Source organism: Eleutherodactylus coqui, chromosome 4, assembly GCF_035609145.1.
Source record: "Eleutherodactylus coqui strain aEleCoq1 chromosome 4, aEleCoq1.hap1, whole genome shotgun sequence".
NCBI lineage: Eukaryota > Metazoa > Chordata > Amphibia > Anura > Eleutherodactylidae > Eleutherodactylus > Eleutherodactylus coqui.
Window position 1 is genome coordinate 146,924,053 of NC_089840.1, and position 19,777 is coordinate 146,943,829.

Consider the following 19,777-nt stretch of genomic DNA (forward strand, 5'->3'; position numbering starts at 1 on the left):
CCCAGCCGGACCTTCTGACACAGGGTCTCCTGAGACATCCAGATATAGGGGGCCTTTGACTTACAGCATGGATACTGAAAAATCTGCTAGGAAGAGGCTTCTCCGAGAAGGTAGCACAAACCTTGTTAGCTAGCGGGAAAGTAACCATCAACAAAATTTATCTAAAGATATGGAAAATATATCACTCATGGAGTCAGGGGAAAGGGCTTCCAGTCTCTTCCCTGGACATCCCGGCAATTCTTGATTTCCTGCAGAAGGGCCTTGATAAGAGTTTCTCCCCAAATACACTAAGGGTCTAGATATCGGCCCTTAGTACCTTCTTTGACATCAGACTCTCTTAGGTGAGGTGGATAGATAGATTTTTGAATGCAGCGGACAGATTAAAACCAAAAATCACAAATCTAGTCCCAGATTGGAACCTGAATTGGGTCCTTAGGGCACTGCCTTCGGAACCGTTCAAAGCAATAGAGTCCCTCCCTATTAGAGTCCTGACTTTAAAAAAATCTTCCTAGTGGTGTAGTGGCCCAGTGCATCCATTCCTGGCCCCCTCCATTATGTCATACATGTCATGTCTTATGTTGGTGCACTGTGCAATAGTGTCTAGTCATTCTGTTATGTGTATTGCACAGCTGCAGCGTGTGATGGGTTAAGCATTTGCAAAAACCTGCAGATTGCCTGTGAATGTATCAGTTTATGTCCTGTCATGTGGTATGAATGTCTGAGAGCAGAAAGTCGTTCATGTCTTCTGGGTTCTTGACCAAGAGTGCCAGCTACATGAGGGTACCTTCGACCCTCATGTAATGAAGAATGCAAGGAGAAGAGTTTTCCCTGGATTGACTGTTCTAGCATGAGAGAAGAGTGAGCCGCAAGTGAGCGTTGGCAAACCATTAGTGAGTTATTCACAAGGCCCAGTGCAGAGGTACTCATCTTTAATTCACACATCCGGCGTCCTGAAATCTGGGACCGCTGGGTGGAGGTACGCATCTTCAATTGCTCACACACGGGCGTCCTAAAGTCAGGGATCACCATGTGGAGGTACTCTTACTCAAGTCTGTCTTAATGCCTGCACTTGGAACATTGTTTATTCTGCCTTGTACTGTGGGAGTTTTATTCAAGTAAAGTTTTTCCAGGCCCTGACCGTTTCCAGGGACCTGAGGTTCATTATATCTGTCTGCAACTCCTTTATTCTCTGCCAAAGGTCATTCCAATGTGTAATGGAACAATAGCGGCACCCGTGACAATACCTATTCCTGTTCTACCATTTATTGGGCATCCCTCACCTAAGGGTGTCCGGAAGAGGCCCAGTGCTTCCCTGGGCGAGGCTATGTGTGTCCCTCCGGAAGGGAGCGTGGAAGTGCCACTGTGACAAGCCATCATCTTACCCTCCCTGCTCCTCAACATATGCCCTGTGTCCGGGGTCACCCTTCCGGATGTTGCAGTGGCGATTACTTCAGCCAGGCGGATTAGTGAACTAGAAGCCTTATCCACACCCCAGCCCTTCTTCCGGGATATTGGAACTAAAATAATTTTCCAGTTAAACCTGTCCTTCATGCCCAAAGTAGTGTCACCATTCCTTAGGGCACTGTATAATATGCACAGGATAATAATTCCCTCATTTTTTGACAAACCTAAAAGTATTCAGGAAAGGGAATTTAGTTGCTTAGATGTTAGGAGAGCAGTCCTGCGATACATCAGCGCCACGAGCCAGTGGAGACAGGATGGCAGTTTATTTATTCAGTTTTTTGGACCCAACCGGGGCAAAAAGGCAGCAAAAAGTTCTACAGTCAGGTGGATTCGCCTGGCCATTACAAAGTCATACAAGGCAATTAAGAAAGAAGCCCCTGATAGGCTTAAGGCCTCATGTCCACAGGCAAATTAAGAATTACAATCCGCAGCGTTTTTCCTGCACACGGATCCGTGCCCCATAGGGATGCATTAGACACCCGCAGGTAGTTAAATACCTGCGGATGTCATTTTTCCCAGTAGGCGCGTGTCCCGCGTGCAGGAAAAAATCCGGACATGCTCCATTTAAGTGCGGGTCTCCTGCGGGGACGGCTCCCGCAGGCTTCTATTGAAGCCTATGGAAGCCATCCGGTTCCACAGGAGACCCGCGCCTGAATTAAACTCACCTGCTCCGGGCGATGCAGGTCTTCCTTCCTTCGCTGCCGGAAACTCAGCACATCCGCCGGGCCGAAGAAAGAAGATCCGCCGACGAAGGAAGGAAGACACGCACGGCCCGCAGCAGGTGAGTTTATTCTGATTTTCAGCCCTCATGTCCGTGGGGCAGGAGGGACCCGCTCCGGATTCTCCATGGAGAATCTGTAGCGGGCCTGATTTTCCCCATGGACATGAGGCCTAAGGCACATTCTATGAGGGCAGTATCCACTTCCTGGGCTGAACATGCTTCAGCATTGGTGGAACAAATATGCAAAGCTTCAGTATGGAAGAGACCCCATTCGTTTATTAAACATTATAGGGTGGACGTTCAGATGGATGAGGACCTGGCATTCGGTCACGGGGTCATTTTGGCTGTAGTCCCACCCTGACGATTTAGTTGGTACTACCCAGCTGGTGCTGTCATTGAGATGACTGGGAAAAAGGTGATTATACCTACCCGATAATTGGGTTTTCATGAGTCTCCACGACAACACCCAATCATCCCCCCCCCCCAATAAGAAATTACATATATATATTCTTTTTTTTAAGGTTATTTGGAATATACCAGTATAGGTGATACTTTTAGTTAAAGCTCTTACCCCTGGCAGTTCGTTAGAAATCACAGAAGAAGGTGGGAGAGGGGGGACCTTTTAAACCTCTGTGTATTCCTGTCCTATCAGGAGGGGGAAATCTCAGCTGGTGCTGTCGTAGAGACTCCTGAAAACCTGATTATCGGGTAGGTATAATCACCTTTTTTGTGGGGACTGGTCGAGATCCTTTACAATTCTGTATAAATCCTTCTTAGGGTGCGTTCACACGAGCGTGTTTTTGTGCGTACTTAGGTGCGTACATACGTCCGCACCTAGGTACGAGCAAAAACACGCGTGAACACAGCTGTGTGCTTGTTGTCAATGGAGCCGCGGCTGCTGCCGGCGGCTCCATTAAAAAACAATGCTCTGCCAGCCCCCTGCATTTTTTTTTTCAGGAAAGAGCTTTACATATAAGCCCTTCACTGAAAAAGAAACATTTTTGTGCAAAAAAAAACTTACCTCTCCGCCGCTGCCGCGGGCATGAAGAACACATCTGCCACATGAGGCAGATGTTTCCTTCAACCCCGCTAGTTAAAAGAGTTCCCTGCTGCTACATCTGCCACATCTGTGGCAGATGCAGCAGTGGAATTCTTTAATTCTCAACCGCAGCTGTCACACATGACAGCTGCGGTAGAGAATCCTACTGCCGGCATTCCTGTCAATGGCTTTTCAGGGAAGGGCTTCATAAGCCCTTACCTGAAAAGCCATTTAAAAAAGTGAATTAAAAAAAAAAATCAATACTCACCTCCCTTCAGCCAATCACAATCAGAGCTACTAGCGGGCGGGGATTTTAAATCCCTGCATGCTGGTAGTTGGGAACTGTAGAGCCGGGGACAGCAGCAGAAGTCGCTGCTGAGCCCCGGCAACCGTCAATGGCTTTTGAGGGAAGGGCTTCATAAGCCCTTCCCTGAAAAACCTTTTAATATAGAGTGGAAAAAAAAATCTATACTTATCTGCCGGGGCTCAGCCGCGACTTCTGCCACTGTCCCCGGCTCTGTAGTACTGAGCTATCAGCAGCCGGGTATTTAAAATCCCCACCTGCTGGTAGCTCTGATTGTGATTGGCTGAGCAGTTCAACCAATCACAATCAGAGCTACCAGCAGGCGGGGATTTTAAATCCCCGGCTGCTGACAGCTCAGCAGCACTACAGAATTGGAGACAGCAGCATAAGTTGCTGCTGAGCCCCGGCAGCCGTCAATGGCTTTTGGGGGAAGGGCTTCATAAGCCCTTCCCTGAAAAGCCTTTCAAAATAGTGTGAAAAACAAACAAAAAAAAATACTCACCTGCTGGGGCTCAGCCGCGGCTTCTGCAGCTGTCCCCGGCTCTGTAGTACTGAGTTATAAGCAGCCGAAATGTAAAATTCCCGCCTGCTGGTAGCTCTAATTGTGATTGGCTGAGCAGTTCAGCCAATCACAATCAGAGCAACCAGCAAGCAGGGAGCTCTTTTAACTGGCGGGGGTGAAGGAAACACCTGCCGCATGCAGCAGATGTGCTCTTCATGCCCGCGGCGGAGAAGTTTTTTTTTTTTTTTGCACTAAAATGTTTCTTTTTCAGGGAAGGGCTTATATGTAAAGCTCTTCCCTGAAAAAGAATTCAGGGAGCCGGCAGAGCATTGTTTTCAATGGAGCCGCTGCTCCATTGAAGACAATGCGTGCATTCCCTGTGGTGCATGCATGTCCTATCTTTGCAGGCACGCACCTGCAAAGTACAGACAGGTGAACACACCATAGGGAATGCATTGTTGCAAGCACAAGCGTGTTTTTGTGCGTGCGTATGCACGCACAAAAACACGCTCGTGTGAAAGCACCCTTGTGCTGTAAGATACAAGAGAAACATTTAAAAAATTTCTCTTGTTGGTGCCTTATTCCTTGGGCTCTCCATTTCATCTTTACAGAGATTTCCCCCACTCTGTTAGAGATGCGGTTTGGAAGAAGGTAATATGGCCCATATTTGGTGGCAGTGTTCCAGAATAAGACCCTTTTGAGAGTCTATTAACGAGTTATACAACAAGGTGTTCAGTTTCTCTTCCCTAATCAAGAATAGAAATAGCCGTGTTGTCCATGATTCCGGAAAAGATCTCATGCCTAAAAAAATGTTAGCTACGCTTATTTCTTCAGGCTGTATGCCTAGTTGTACCGCTGCACTGGAAGTCACCCAACCCTTCCTCAGCCAAGAGTGGTTGAAAACATTTGAGGAGTTACGTTGTTTTGGGCGAGCTCATTGCAGAAGATTCTGATGCTAATAATACATATTATGATGCTTGGCAGGTTTGGTTCACATTTAAGGAATCTTCTTCCTTTGGGGAAGGGTTAAGCTCCTGCGATTAGCATCTCGTGCCTCCCCTTTTTCCCCTTCTCTCCCTGACTATTCCATTGCACTCCCTTCCTCTTCTGTCTGTTTGTTGTGTGAGGTTGTCTTTCTCATATGAAATGCTAATGGTTGTTCATGATTCCTGTTAGTTGTACCGGTACCTGTCCTTGTCTATTATATAATATGTAATGTCTTGGACATTTTGTTCTTACCTGTTCTTAAAAAAAAGTAATTGAACCATAAATTTTTATTAAACAGTTGGATATTAAGGAGTAAAACAAGAAGTATAATTTTCTAGAACAACACAGAAAAATGTGATTATCCTCACAAACTGAAAACACGACAGCCTTTGTCACTCATAACACATTGTGAAGAACAGAATTTATAATCCCCAGTATTGTAATCCACAGGGTTTACTAAAGAGCAACATGTATAATTCACAGGATTCAGTGGTTTGTAATAACTGTAATCCACGGGTCAGATATCCAATAACTTGTAAGCCATGAATTGGCTCAGTAGGCTGAAGTAATTGCCCTCTTTTCAAGGTTATGGCACAAGTTGGGTAATTGGTCACCCAAATGGATTATTGCATGAATGATTCATAACTAGTCCTTGTACAGGGTATATCCTGTTTAACTGATGGACCAATATTTAGGAAATGAGAACTCTGAGAATGTACAATTCTTGTCAACCCTTTACAATAGGACGCATCTTGAACTTTGTATCTTTTGGGGGGTAATGCAGGGCTTGTATTACTGATGGTCCTGCACTAGCAACTTCCTTTGTGTCTTCATCTTTTAAGGTCCAATTAATTACAGCCACCTTTTTGACTGTTTCAGCACCTCTGACAGCATCACTCCTCTCTGCCATCTCATCTGACGACCTCAGCCTGCTGTGACACAAGATTGAGTTTCCTGCGCTCTCCTCATGTAACCTCTGTGTCTCTTCTGCACTCTCTTCATGTAACCTCTCTGTCTCTTCTGCTCTCTCTTCATGTAACCTGTCTCTCCTGATGTAACTCTCTGTCTCTTCTACTCACTTTTAATGTAACCTCTGCCTCTTCTGCTCTGTCTTCATGTAACCTTTCTGTTTCTGCCTCTTCTGCTTTCTCCTTGTTTAACCTCTATCTCTACTTCTTTTGCTCTCTCCGCATTTAACCTCTCCCTCTCACTCTTTTGCTTTCTTCACAGGTAACCTCTCTGTCTCTGCCTCTCTTGCTGTCTCATGTAACTTCTCTGATTTTTCTGCTCTCTCGTCATGTAACCTCTGTACCTGTCTCATCTGCTCTTTCCTCGTGTAACCTCTATCTCTGCCTCTACTACTCTTTCCTCATGTAATCTCTGTCTCTTCTGCTCTCTTCTCATTAAGCCACTGTGCCTTTTCTGCTCTCTGCTCATGTAGTCTCTGTGTCTTTTGCTATCTCCTTATGTAACCCCTCTAACTCTTCTGCTCTCTCCTCAGGCATCCTCTCTGTCTCTTCTGCTTTTTTCTTGTTAAACTCTGTGTCTCTTCTGCTCTTTCCTCATGTAACCCCTCTGTCTCTTCTGCTATCTCTTCATGTAACCCCTCTGTCTCTTCTGCTCTATCTTCATGTAACCTCTACCTCTGCCTTGTCTGCTCTCTCCTCATGCAACCTCTTCCTCGTCTGCTCTCTTCACGTAACTCCTCTGTCTCTTCTGCTATCTCTTCATGTAACCACTTTGTCTCTTCTGCTCTATCTTCATGTAACCTCTCTGCCTCATCTGCTCTCTTCTCATGCAACCTCTTCCTCGTCTGCTCTCTCTTCACGTAACTCCTCTGTCTCTTCTGCTATCTCTTCATGTAACCCCTCTGTCTCTTCTGCTCTATCTTCATGTAACCTCTCTGCCTCGTCTGCTCTCTCGTCATGCAAACTCTGCCTCGTCTGCTCTGTCCTCATGCAACCTCTTCCTCGTCTGCTCTCTCTTCACGTAACTCCTCTGTCTCTTCTGCTATCTCTTCATGTAACCCCTCTGTCTCTTCTGCTCTATCTTCATGTAACCTCTCTGCCTCGTCTGCTCTCTCCTTATGCAACCTCTTCCTCGTCTGCTCTCTCTTCACGTAACTCCTCTGTCTCTTCTGCTATCTCTTCATGTAACCCCTCTGTCTCTTCTGCTCTATCTTCATGTAACCTCTCTGCCTCGTCTGCTCTCTCCTCATGCAACCTCTTCCTCGTCTGTTCTCTCTTCACGTAACTCCTCTGTTTCTTCTGCTCTGTCTTCATGTATCATCTCTGCCTCATCTGCTCTCTCCTCATGTAACCTCTCTGCCTCATCTGCTCTCTTCTCATGCAACCTCCGTGTCTCTTCTGCCCTCTCGTCATGTAACCTTTGTCTCTTATGCTCTTTCTTCATGTAGCCTCTATCTCTGCCTCTTCTGCTCTCTCCTCATGCAACATCCATCTCTGCCTCTTCTGTTCTCTCTTCATGCAACCTCTCTGCCTCTTCTGCTCTCTTCTCATTTAACCTCTGTGCCTCTTCTGTGCTCTCGATGAAAAAAATAAGAAAAAATAGCTCTTGCGCCGTCTCAACAAACAACTGGAGTTGACAATTTGATATTGTCTAAAAGATTTAATGAAGTACAACGCGTTTCGTCGCACAAAAACGACTTTATCAAGTATGTAGGATGTACTTGATAAAGTCGTTTTTGTGCGACGAAACGCGTTGTACTTCATTAAATCTTTTAGACAATATCAAATTGTCAACTCCAGTTGTTTGTTGAGACGGCGCAAGAGCTATTTTTTCTTATTTTTTTCATCGCTATCACGTTTCCGTGGGTCCAATTTACCATTTGGACACAGAGGCTCTGCAGCAGACTCCAACAACTCAGGAACCAGGACGACACCAGAGGAGTAAGACCCTTTAGAGGTCTGACAAGCCAACTTGGACTAGGAGGTGTTGGTGGGACCCCTCTCCACAGGGGTTTCCACCAGACACCGGGTAAGTCCCATTTTATTTTATTTTATTTTACTTTATAGTATTATACCTTTTAAATTCACTTATTCGGATCACCCAGTGACACACCCCCCAGATAACCAGTTGAAGCGCCTCCCTGACCATCTTTTTATGTTTCTTCTGTGCTCTCGTCATCCAACCTCTGTCCCTTCTGCTTTTTTCCTGGAGTAACCTCTGTGTCTCTTCTGCTTTCTCTTCATGTAACCTCTATTTCTGCTTCTACTGCTCTTTCCTTGTGTAATCTCTGTCTTTTCTGCTCTCATTATTTAATCTCATGTTTTTTCTGCATCTCATCACTTAACCACTGTGCCTCTGCTGCTCTCTCCTAATGCAACCTCTCTGCCTCTTCTGCTCTCTACTCATGCAACCTCTCTGCCTCTTCTGCTCTCTCCTCATGCAACCTCTCTGCCTCTTCTGATCTCTCTTCATGTACCCTCTCTGCCTCTTCTGATCTCTCTTCATATACTCTCTATTTCTGCCTCTTCTGCTCTCTCCTCATTTAACCTCTGTGCCTCTTCTGCGCTCTCCTCATGTAACCTCTGTCTCTTCTGCTATTTCTTTATGTAACCTCTCTGCCTCTTTTGCCCTCTCTTCATGTAAAGTCTATCTTTGCCTCTTCTGCTCTCTCGTCATGCAACCTCTCTGTCTCTTCTGCTATCTCTTCATGTGACATCTTTCTCTGTCTCTTCTGCTCTCTCCTCATGTAACCTCTGTCTCTTCTGCTCTCTCCTCATGCAACCTCTGTCTCTTCTGCTCTTCCCTCATTTAACCTCTGTGTCTTTTCAGCTCTCGCTTCATGTAACCTCTCTGTCTTTTCTGATTTTTCCTCATATAACCTCTGTATCTCTTTTACTCTCTTTTCATGTAACCTTTATCTGTGCCCCCTCTGCTCCTTCCTCATTAAATCTCTCTGTTCTTCTGCTCTTTCCATGTGCAACCTCTGTGTCTTTTCTCTTCTCTCTTCATGTAACCTCTCTGCTCTTTCCTCAAGTAACCTCTGTCTCTTCTCTCTTAATGTAACCTCTGTACCTCTTCTGCTCTCTCCTCTTGTAACCTCTGTCTTTTCTACTCTCTTAACCCCTTAGTGACCAAGGCTAATGTCACATTTTTAACATAGAATAACTCCGTAAAGATTTTGCATATCCAAGTAATTCTGACATTGTTTTTTTTGCCACATGTTGTACTTCATTTAGGTGTTAAAAATTGTCTGATAGAATGTGTATATTTATTAAACGGCCAAAATTGGGAAGAAAATTTAAAAACCGTCTTTTTTTGACATTTTCAATTGTAGTATATCTAATATGTGCAAACCTACTGTACAAATTGTTGATAAGATATATATTTCTGTTTACTTTATTTTAGACACACATTGAAAAGCTTTTGTTTTTTTTTTCAACCATTTAGGAGACATGCAACATTGATTATCAATGAGGAACAATTTTGAGGAACATTTTGTTTTCCAGCACCAAGCCAAGATTGCAAAGGCTCATAGGTGTCAGAATGATAGATACCCCCACAAATAACTCCATTTTAAAAACTACACCCCTTTATATATTTACTGAGGGGTGTCAGGAGTATTTTGGCATCACAGTTGTTTTTCAGGAGTTAATGCAATTTAGAGGAGAAAAAAATAAAATTTAATATTTTTGCAAATGTGTCATTTTAAAGCCAGGATTTTTTTTTCCTATAGTGCATATAAAAATGAGAATTTTTATCCCAAAATGGATACCCCTGTTTGTCCCGTGTACAAAAACATACCCGTTGTAGCCGTGATATTATGTCCGTATGCACAACGGGGCCCAAACCGAAAGGAGCAGCCGGTGGCTTTCAGAACAGATATTTTGCTTGAGGGCTCAGTCACACGGGTATTTGTGCTGCAAAAATGATGAACAATGAGTTTAATTATGACAGTGCAGTGTAAATAGCAGCTGTTCAGTATTGAACGGCCACTATGTTAACTGAATGGAGAGGAGGGGGGAGGGGGGGAGCGAGAACTGAAATCTACTCCTGTGAGCCAGCGATACAAGCTCCTGTCCATGTACCTGTGGGGACGAGTGTCTGGCATTGTTTGCCCGACATTCGTCCCATCTAAATGGGGCTTAATGTCCTCAAAAATGAGAGTACAAAGAATAAGGCTAATTTCAAAAAGGCAATTGCGATATCGGGCCATGAAACTTGGCCCAATATTGCGCTCACCAACCTGAGATGTCCCCGTGGATGAGAGGCGTTTTTGTATTAAACAAAATGGCGTAACTCTGTATCAACAGAAGTGGTCTATAGCAACATAGACAATCAAATAAATAGGTCAGCACATAGAGCTGAATAAAAAGTATCAAATTTTAGTAATACATATTAAAATATAAAAAGACAATTAAAAACATACACAGGAGGAGATGACAAAGCAGGAAGAGGGTGTGGCAATACAATTGCCTTGGAGGAAGCCATTGCGAAACGTGCGTTGGGGGTGCAGATGACTGAGTGTGATACGATGCGGTAAAACTAGTTTATGATGATTTTTGTGTGATCCCAGTGTTACATTGGATATGCATTTTAATTATTTGATGCTTCCTTTATTTGAACACTGTGGATCTTTCACTACAGCATATGTATTGCAATTGAATTACCACACCCTGTTCCTACTCTTTCAGTTGTCATCAACTCCTGTGTATGTTTTTAATTGTCTTTTTATATTTTCATATGTATTACTAAAATTTGATACTTTTTATTCAGCTCTATATGCTGAGCTATTTATTTGATTTTGTATCAAAACTGCTTCGCATCACTTCAGGGAAGTAGAGTGTTTCCCATTTATTTCAATGGGTAAACCTCGCATCGCACTTGTGTGCACCTCACACACCATGCAATGCTGTTCCGGCCCCTAGGAAAACAATGGCCAATGCAATGGAACGAAAGATAGGTCATGCCGCAATTTTTTCCCATGCCGTAATGCGTGTAAAGAATTGCTCATGTGTGTGACCCCATTCAAAAGAATAGGGTTCATATTCGTACAAGATTTTTGCGTCTCGCAAAGCACAAATCTCACACAATTTTCTTGGCCACTTGAAACCAGCCTAAATGGGAAATGTTTAAAAAAAAAAACTAAATACTTACTGTAAGTGGTTGATACCTTACAGGAATATAAGACTTAAGCATGGGTGATGATCCGCTTGCGATAAATCGCCCACGGATTACGCTCTGTAAAGTTTTCTATAGGATTACTATAGAAAGCGCAGCGCCGGTGTCCCTGAGTGGAAAATCATAGCGATTCTCCGCTCAAGGGATTTAAATCGTGACATGCCGCAATTCTCCGCGGTGAGCCTATCTATTAGAAAGGCTCAACTCGGATGCCTGTCAGTGCTCCCCCCTCCTCCGCGACGGAATATCGCTAGCCATATTCCGCCTTGGCCGTGGATAAGGGGCCTTAGGCCTCCTGCACACGGGCGGATTTGCATTACAAAATCCGGAGCAGGATTCCGCCTCCAGATTCTGCAGTAAATCCAGCCTGTAGCATGCTATGAGAAAACATGATTTTCTGCCCACGAGCGGAAATCTATTGCGATTTTCCACTCGCAGGGGAGAAATCGCACCATGCTGCGATTTTGTGCGGGCTATGCGCGGCCGGCTTTATTTGAAGTCAATGGAAGCTGTCCGTCCCGTGGCCATTCTGCAATCATCATTTGCTATGGCGATGACACAGCGTCCTCAACTGTGCATATGCCAGCCGACACATTCGCAGCAGAGGAGGCTGCGTCTTTGTGAAAGCAACACCGCGGCGTTCTCTGTACTGCCCATGTGCTGGCCGGTATATTGGCAGCACAGAATACGCTGGACAGGTAAGCTGATGAGTCTTATCAGGACCTCGCACTGAGTTCTCAATGGGATACTGCTGATACTATTGTATCAGCTGGTATCCTACTCAGAGAACACAGAAGAAGTATGCAGAAGACAGCACTCCAGCTGTGTTCTGCATACCCCACTCGGAGTGCTCAGTTGTATACCAGCTGAGTGCTCCGAGAAGACAACATCTTTATGCAGAAGATAGTGGTCCTGCTTGTCTTCTGCGTACAGCGTGGGCCTTTATTTAAACACTTATGCAAAGTGAACGCTCAAAACTGTCACTCAAACTGCCGTTTGAGCGAATTTTGAGTGATTATCTTGTTGTGTAAATGCACACACTGATTATCGCTCAAAAGATGTTTTTTGAGTGAATTTTGAGCGATAATCGTTGTGTCTAAATGGGCCCTAAATGACAACCCCCCGCCAAATAACTATTGATCCAAAAAGCAAAAAGAAACATTCCTGCGCTCCTTTTGTCAGTGGGTAGAGGTGAACACAATGATCCAACAAAAGCAGCGCAGGAATCTTTCTTTCTGCTGTTTGAGACACTATTTTATACTCACCGGGTAGTGAGGATAATACTCTTGGTGACTCTCCTGGATGCAGGATACAGAAGGAGTTAGAGGAACACCAATATTGTTGAAGGCCAACCGGGATTTCTGGTTGCTGGTGGTAGATTTTTTTGGATACTTCCCCTAAACTATTAGTTGCGGAGCGCTGTCCAATATTTCTTTCTTAAATAACTATTAATGACGACCTACCATGAGGCTACACAATGCTTTACATTAGCTGCATATTACTAACAGAAAGAAACATCAATTATTAATGAAAAATACACTCATGCAATAAAAGCCTAATAACAGTGATAATGTGTTGTGCTACAGACCTTCAGCCTGAGGGATTAATCAGATGAACATGTCTGTGGAGGTTTTTGCGCATGCGAAAAATCACACTTGTAAAACGTTCTCTTACATTCTCAACTACCTGCAAGAAAACATAAGTTCTGCCCTATCTTTCTACTTTTCTTTATTGCACATGCAATAGCGCGAGGTTTGAACAGCCACATTGACCAAGACTTTTTACTTGTTCATGTGTAAATAGGCTCTGTTGCGGCAAGCGTATTTGCGCATACATTCGTCTGTTTAAGGCGGGATTTACACAGGGCAGAACTGCCACAGAATTTCCGTGCGGACCCTCCACAGGAAAAATTCCACCGCATTTACAGTAGCAGCAAAGTGGAGGAGATTTTGAAAATCTCGTCCACAAGCTGCAGAAATAACGTGCACAAACCCCATGCGGAAATTGACTTACAGTGCGGAATTCAAATCTGCAATGTGGGTTTGGAGGCAGGCATTCAGCGGCTGGTCTGCTGATAGTTATCTGCAATCAGTGCAGACTAGATAGGATTTTGCTTTGCAAAAGTTTATTCACAACATTTAGTAGGTTGAGCTGGTTGAGTTCAATGTAGGGTACAGCCCGAATCTTGTATGTGCGACTGCTACTGTGTGTCTATGTAACGGCATGCTTACACAAGACGCCAGTCAGCTAATCAACTGCACAAGCGCTGATGTCACCGCTAGGGTCACTAGCGCACGTGCAGGGCATTTAGACAGACAGACTTCTAGCTAGACCGCAGGTTTCTTGCTCAGCGCTTCACCTCCTATGTGAAGTGCTCAGCGAGGAGCATTAAGGGTGTCTACCCATAACAGTTTTTTTTCACTGCGAAATTCGCAGCGTTTTTTCTTCAGCAGGGGTCTATGGGACTTGTAATGTTAAAATCGCAATCGCGCAAAATCGCGATTTCGCGGTAAATTGCGATTTTGCATGATCGCGATTTTAACATTACAAGTCCCATAGACCCCTGCAGAAGAAAAAAACGCTGCAAATTTCGCAGTGAAAAAAAACTGTAGTGAGTAGTCACCCTTAGGGCGCCCACCCACTGGCGTTTGCGATTTTCGTGCGTGGAAAACGCAGCGTTTTTGCGGCGTTTTTCCCGCATTTTCCACGCGTTTTTCGCGGCATTTTTTGCCGCGTTTTCGCGGCTTTTCCATTAATTTCCATTGACTTTCATGGGTGCATTAGGAGAAAAATAAGGACACATATGCAACTGACAGTTCCTATGTTAAAAATCGCAACGCAACGCAAAAAAAAACGCCAGTGGACAGGAGTACATTCAATTCTAATTGCTCTTGAGAAAAAACGCAAAACGCAAAGAAAAAAAAATCGCCAGTGGGTGGGCGCCCTTAGGCTGGGTTCACACAGGGCGGAATTACCGTGGATATATTGCGGTTTTTCCGTTGCGGATTTGCCGCAATCGTGCCGCATCGGCGGCAAATCCACAACTAATGCCCAAAGTTAAATGCGGTTTTCACCGCGTATTTCTCAGCGGTTCTACCGCCGGTAAATCCGCAGGAGCAATGCTGTGTTAAAAACCGCAGCGGAATTTTCATGACAGACGCGGTTTTAGTTATGGATTTGCGTGCGTATTTTAGGTGCAGATTCTAGGTTTAGCAAAAAAAAATATACTGTTTCCTGTGATGTCATCGTTCCCGCCCATTTCTGCACCGGGTATGAAGAGCATTGTATTCCTGGCCATTTTGTATGTTGCAGCAGCATCATGGAGCCAGCCCGCAGACTGCGTCTCCGTCGTGCTTACTGCCGAAAACTTCTTCTGCTGGTGGTCTTAATGCAGGCAGAAAAAGCAAAAAAGGTGAGCAATGTCTTTACTGGAAATTGTGTGCTTAACTGCCTTGTTGTTTGTTGATGCATTGTGCACTACAGTGCGATTGCGGCCATGTGTTTTATTAATTCTTGCCAATTTTCTACTGCAGACTGATCGTGCTTCCCGGCGTCACAGACGCTACTGGGTCCATCCCCTGCTCACGGAAAGGGGGACCAAAGGCCATTTCGCAAGTCTTTTCCAGGATTTAAAAAAGTAAGTCAACTATAGCACGTGAATAGGTTTGAGGTTGCACAAAGAATTGTTATTTAATTTTGCCCGCTTTCTCTTTCTCTCTCTCTGCAGCCATCCGGAGAAGTTCTTTTCCTTCTGTCGGCTGCCTATGGAGGCCTTTGAGCGCCTTCTGGAGCTGGTGCGCCGGGACCTTACGTACCAAGATATGCAGATGAGGAAGGCGATCACTGCAGAAGAAAAGCTGCTCATCACCCTTCGGTAAGTAACCTTTCAGTGTTGTTAAATCTGTAATGTAATTTGCGAATGCACAGCATTGACGTCTGCTGTAGTAGTTGTATTTTTTTTTCCACATTTAATATTTTTCAATTATTTTCAGCTGTGAGTTATTGCGCGCAATACCGTTTTTCGGTGACGTACTTGAGCAAGGGCTCATTTTTAGCGGAATGTCCTGTAGTTTCCGATAGTATCATTTAGGAATACATACATTTGTGAGACAGGTTAACTAAAAAAGTGTATTTCTGGCGTTCTTTTTTTTCTCTCTCGGACGACGTTTACCGTGTAGGAAAAATAATGCGCTACTTTGATCGGACTTTTACAGACGCGGCGATACAAAATACATAGTTATATTTTATGATTTAGATTTTTTAATAATAGATATGGCAAAAGGGGGGTGATTAAAACTTTTATAACTTTTTTTTTTTTAACAATTAGAAAAACTTTATTGATTTTTATTTTTTTTACTTTACTTTTAAGTTCCTCTGGGGGACTACAACATGCGATGCTTTGATCGCTGCTGCAGTATGACATAATGCTATAGCATTACATCATACTGCTTTTTGACAGGCAGTCTATCAAGCCACTCTGTGTGGATGGCTTGATAGGCAGTCTGTTAAGGCAGCCCTTGGGCCTTTCATTAGGCCCCCGGCTGCCACGACACCTGCACGGCTTCTCCGATCTCACCGGGGGGGGGCATGCGGGACCCCTGAACAGCATTCGGGGTATTTAAATGCCACTGTCAGAATTGACAGCGGCATTTAAAGGGTTAATAGCCGCGATCGGCCGAATGGCCGAGCACGGCTATTGACCGCTGGTATCAGTTTAATAAACAGCTGACGCCCGCGCTGGATGGAGGGAGATAGCGGCGCTACCTCCCACGATACACGTCCTGCAACAGCAGGACGTCGTTTTATTATAGCCCCGTCACAAAGAGGTTAATCCAGCGGAAGACTCCATCGTGAAATTCGCGGCCCACTTTGCAGAGCATGTAAAGTCGTTCGTTATTAATATGTGCGTGGGTGTGAGTTTTCTCGCCCCATGCATGCAAAAATACCCCATGCTTGACCGTTTCCAACCCTATGCCGTGTCTGTCCCGACATCATCCTTAGCCTCCACTGCTTCGATGTCGATACAGACCACGCACTTCCGTACAGAAGTGCATCAGCACCCAATCATCAAACACTCTGGGTGCAGGTGCACTCCTGCACGGATCCTCCTCCAGTACCCCCAAGGAGAAGGCAGAAAAGGTTTTTTACCCTTCCTGCCCACGCCTATACACATAACGAAGTGTTCACGAGCAAAAGTTATAGTTTATATCTTGCTGCTTGCAATGAGGAGGCTGCCGGAGATACCTTTTGCCACTGTGGCCTCTTCAATGGCTTCCGTGCGATCAGGTAGCTTTGGGAGAGGCAGTTTTAACTGTTCGTTGTCTTTAGCATTCTCTCTTCTGCTACCTAGCAGGGCCATCATCTTCACGCAGGTTGTCTTCAGAAACCAATTGGCAGAAGAGAGATTGTGGAACTTACTGAACAAGTAAACTGCCGCAACCATTGTTGCGCACCTGCACCCTCCGGACCCTTGTTCAGTTCATGAGGGTGGCGGGAACATGTTTGCCTTTTCTCATTCTCTCTCCCCATCTACTATTATGTTGTGGATGGGGAGAAAGGACGATGAAAAATGTATAGCGTGTAAAGCGAAAATTCAACCTCCCCCATGGCTACCTCCTGCTGCAATGGAGGTATTATTTCCATCACACAAATTCTACCATGTTCTCCTATACATTTCGTGTAGAGAGCAACATGTGAATACTGTGTATATTGAAGTGATGAGGCAATGCAGGTCTTGTGAGTGAACTAACATTTCTTTTTCTTCTCTGCTTCTTTTCAGCTTTCTGGCCACAGGAGAGAGCTGTGCATCCCTGCATCTCCAATTTCGTGTTGGTAAATCTACCATCACCGAAATTGTGAGGTGCACATGCAGGGCCATCTGGCAGAAGTTGCAGCCCACCGTGATGCCTTCACCAACCGAGGACACTTGGCAACGTGTCGCAGCAGGCTTTCAAGCTGTTGCCAAATTTCCTAACTGCATAGGCGCGGTTGATGGCAAGCATGTCCGTGTGCTTCAGCCAGCGCACTCAGGCTCCAAGTTTTATAACTACAAAAAATATTTTTCGGTTGTCCTGATGGCGGTGGCTGATGCACATTGCAAATTTGTTTGCATCGACGTCGGCGCCTATGGCAGCACTGGAGATTCTCGGGTGCTGTGAACTTCACAGATTGGGATGCAAATTCTCCGAGATGGCGTAACGCTCCCAGCCCCACAACCTTTCCTGGGAACCACACATCCAGTCCCCTTTGTGATGGTATCGGATGAGGCTTTCCCGTTGATGCCAAACCTGTTGTGCCCATACCCACGAAGAGGACTGAATGCCCCGAAAAGGATTTTTAATTATAGGCTGAGCCGGGCACGTCGAGTGGTTGAGTGTGCCTTCGGGATTATGGTAAGTCAGTGGAGAGTTCTAGGGACTACCCTAATGGTAGACCCTACCACAGTTGATGACCTTGTCAAGGCATGTTGTGTTCTTCACAACTACCTCCGGGACTATCGCCCCGAGGTAGATGTCGAAGAACTCGATTCTGCCTTTGACACAGTCATCAACTGGGGGGCAGGTCGCCCGGCTGCTACCGCATTGCAGGTACGTGAACTCTTCACTGACTATTTCCTTAATCCCGAAGGCACCGTGCCATGGCAGTTCTCCTGTGTCGGTGGTGTGCAGCCCTAACTGCAGTGTGATCCCCCAGCGACTAGCCCCAGAAGGACGCAGAAGACTCAATTGAAAACCGAAATTTCTTTATTTATGCCACATCGCCACATCAAAGACACTCCACCACAAGTGCCAGATCACAGCAGTTTTAAATATTGTTTAAATAACATTTATAAATAAATAAAAAAAAAAAAAACTAAAAAAAAAAAGTCTTCCTTTTTTCGCCGAATACAATATGTAAATGTTACATTAAAGTGGTGAAAATCGAAAGCCAATGTGGTGTAGTAATACATGGATTCAGAACACTGCTTGGGTATAGGTGTTTAAACATATGCTTTGTAAGCGCATAACTAGTTAAGGATTTTAACTCCATGAATTGGGAAAGAAATATTTTCAAGCAGTGGTTCTGCATTCGGATGCAGGACGCAGCACCACAACCTTGGGTGACATCAGGCACTCACCAGGAGGGCATGAATTCTCCGTCTCTCAGTCAGGTTTTTCCATCAGTTTTTAAGTAAACTGTAGACATAATGTTTCTGCCTATCGGATAGCGGAATGCTGTGTTTGCTCTGAAATATTTAGTTCCAAAATGGAAACCTACCGTGTTTCCCCGAAAATAAGGCACCCCCTAAAAGTAAGACATAGTAAGAAATTTGCAGAAGTCCCAAATATAAGGCACCCCCGATAGTAAGGCACACTAAAGTGTGCAGGCAAGTCAAGAGGCCTGTCCCCTGCTGCCATCCCCATTGTCTCCTACCTCCAGATGTATAGGTAGATCTGCAGACAGTCTGCTGTTATCCTGTCCCTGCTGTGCTGTAAGAGTGTGCTGTTGTGAGCTCCCCTTGCTGGCTGGAAAAGTCCATACTGTACATTCTGTTCCTGCTGTACACGTCTGCTGTGATGAGCTCCCCCTGGTGGCCGGAAGCTGCAATACCATCCCTGCTTACAAGTAGTACAGGAACTTCTGTCTGCAGACAGGTACGTTACTTTACAGCCCTTTTTTTTTTTTTATGGCTCTGTGTGTGAGTCAGGCAACCTGTGTGTGATTCTTAAGGCTGGGTTCTCACAGAGCGTATTTCCAGCGAAAATCTCGTGGTTTGGCCACAGCGATAAACAGCGAGATTTCCGCCGGGAAAGTGCTGCTTCACAACCCACGGCACTTAGCCGCTTGTTTTGAAGCGACCTTGCCGCACGCTTTTCCGTTTCTATGGCCGCGGCAAAATAAGACACCCCCTGAAAATAAGACGTAGCGCATATTTGGGAGCAAAAATTAATATAAGACGCGTCTTATTTTCGGGAAAACAGGATACAATACCACAATTTGTGCAAAGAGGAAGCCACTAGCACCTGTAGCAGTACACATATGGCATGTGATGACAGTTGTTACTTGTGAAGTGCTGCGTTCTTGTACGACATAGTGCCCCTGTTCCCATCAGTATTTTTTTTTCCTTTTTCATGTTACAAGACCTCAAAGGTTACTTAAACTTGAGCGAACATGAAGATACACATTAAAATAATATTAAAAAAAGGCACATTGACCACGGGAATTTAGTTGACAGTTGTTATTTGTGTAGTGCTGCATTCTTGTGTGTGGCACGACAATCCACTACCCAATTAGCTTTCGCCTTACTTGACGGAGAGACCTCAAGCGAAAATACTGATGGGAACAGGCCGACATGATGCCCCTGTTCACATCAGTATTTTTTTTTTCCTTTTTCATGTTACAAGACCTCAAAGGTTAGTTAAACTTGAGCGAACATGAAGATACACAGAAAAATAAAAAATTAAAATAAAAAAGGGACATTGACCATGAGAATTGAGTTACCCCAACCTTGGAGGACGGCCAGCCAGGTAATAAAAAAAGCGACAAGTAAAAACACATTCCTTCGCGTTCAGTGGCACAATTGAAGCATTTCACAGTCATGCCACTGACGGGAAGGAATGTGGCAGCCTTGTC

The 19,777-nt window shown here is 44.8% G+C and overlaps 1 pseudogene; it reads left to right on the forward strand.

The window, feature by feature from the left end:
• The first annotated feature begins 14,483 nt into the window (after positions 1–14,483).
• LOC136626541 (uncharacterized) lies at positions 14,484–17,838 on the forward strand (annotated as a pseudogene).
• The last annotated feature ends 1,939 nt before the right edge of the window (positions 17,839–19,777 follow it).